The 1,947-nt window shown below is 41.4% G+C and overlaps 1 pseudogene; it reads right to left on the reverse strand.

Moving 5' to 3' along the window:
* Positions 1-943: 943 nt before the first annotated feature.
* LOC144252936 (large ribosomal subunit protein uL1 pseudogene) lies at positions 944-1,509 on the reverse strand (annotated as a pseudogene).
* Between the last annotated feature and the right edge of the window lie 438 nt (positions 1,510-1,947).

The following is a 1,947-nucleotide window of genomic DNA, read 5'->3' on the forward strand; positions in this document are numbered from 1 at the left end:
GAGGGAGCATCTAATTTTTCACCATTAAATGTAATGTGAATATAGGTTGGTGTATATTTTCTTTATCATGTTGAGTAAGTTCTCTGCTCTTCCAGGTTTACTGACAGTTTTTATCATGAAGGAGTGTTACATTTTGTCAAACATTTTTTTTCTGCATCAATTGATGTACTCATGTGATTTTTCTTTAACTTGTTGATGTGGTAGGTTACATTGCTTTTCAAATTTTGAACTAGCCTTGTGTACCTGGAAGAAATCCCAGTTGCTCACTGCATTAGCTTTTCATTGCTGTGACCAAAATACATGACAAGAACAATTTGGAGTGCAAAAAGTTCATATTGAGCACATGATTTCGGAAGTCTCAGTCCATGGTGGGCCAACTCCACTGCTCTGGGCTTGAGATGGGGCAGAACATCATGGCAGGAGGGCACAGGAGAGGAAAGCTGCTCAGCTCATGGAAGCTATGAAGCAGAGAGAGAGAGTGTGTGTGTGAAAGGCCAGGAACAAAATATAAAACCTAAAGTCATGCCCCCAGTGGCCTACCTCCTCCACCACAGTCTACCTTCCTACACTTACCTGCCAACCTGGTACAGTAGTCCTTTCAAGTTATTAATCTATTAAATGAATTAATGAAATGATCAGGTTCCAGGTCTCCTCATCTAATCATGAACTTTTATGTCTACACCTCCTATCCTAACCCAAACACTCATGGTGCACAATTCCGTTTAAACATTATTGGCTTCAGTTTGTTAATATTTTACACAGAATTTTTGCATAAGAGATATCAGTCCATAGTGTCCCTTTCTTGTGACGTCTTTGTTTTTGGAAACGCTGTAATGCTGGCCTCCCAAAATGAGCTAGGACATGTACTTTCTATTTCTTTTTCTGGAAGACACTGGAGAAAATGTGTATCATCTCTTACTTAAGGATTTAAAGTTTTTTTTTTTTTTGGTAGCACTAGGATTTATTAGGATGTGCCTTAATACAGGTGCTGGGGCTTGCCCATGGTGCTCTTGATGTATAAAGCCCGGACATTCTGCCAATTCTTCTTGAGCAATGACACCAGGAAGTTGACAGCCAGGTGGATGTTATACACAAGCTCATCATCTGTCATCTTCACATGACCAACAGCAACAGCCAGACATAGCACCTTCTTCATCTGAAACTTGATTGTGGATTTCACCTCATCAACTTTGGCCACCATGTTTTCATTGTGTGTCAGCAGGGAAGGGAATTTGCCAGCCTTATTTAGGCCTGGACCCAGGATTCGTGGAATCTGCATTATCAAGGACTCTGAGGCCAAAAAGGCATCATACTTCTTGGCTAGCTTCTTGACCAACTTCTTATTCCTGTTGAGCTTCTTCAATGCCTCGATGTCCATGTGGGGGATATCCACAGCCTTGGCCTCGTCACAGTGTTGCTGGTCCCCCAGGACGCACACAGAAAACTTAGGGCATGGAGTGGACTTAAGCCTGACGGTGCCCGAGAAGCGCTTGTCCTTCTGGGGATCATAGTTCTTCAAGCTGATCTGCAGCTCCACTGTTTCCAGAAACTTGCGGAGCTTGCGCTGGTTCCCGTGCAGGACTTGTCGCGAGAGACTTTGCTGCTCATTGTTCCTCGCGCCGCAGTACCAGAAAGAGAGGGATTTAAAGTTTTGAGAGCATTAACCAGTGAAACCACCTGGGCGTGGTGCTTTCTATTTTGGAAGGTTATAATGGTTTCATTTCTTTAATAGATATCAATTTGTTCAGATTATCTGTTTGGATTTCATAGTTTGTGTTTCTCAAGGCATTGGCCCATTTAATCTAGTTTATCAAATTTACAGGCATATAATTGGTCATAATATTTATTATAATGTCTAAGAGATCCGTAGTGATCATTCTTCTTTCACTTCCAATACGAATCATTTGTGTTTTCTTTTTTCTTCTTCTTTTTCTTCTTTTTTACCTG

Source organism: Urocitellus parryii, unplaced genomic scaffold, assembly GCF_045843805.1.
Source record: "Urocitellus parryii isolate mUroPar1 unplaced genomic scaffold, mUroPar1.hap1 Scaffold_680, whole genome shotgun sequence".
In the NCBI taxonomy this organism is placed as follows: Eukaryota; Metazoa; Chordata; class Mammalia; order Rodentia; family Sciuridae; genus Urocitellus; species Urocitellus parryii.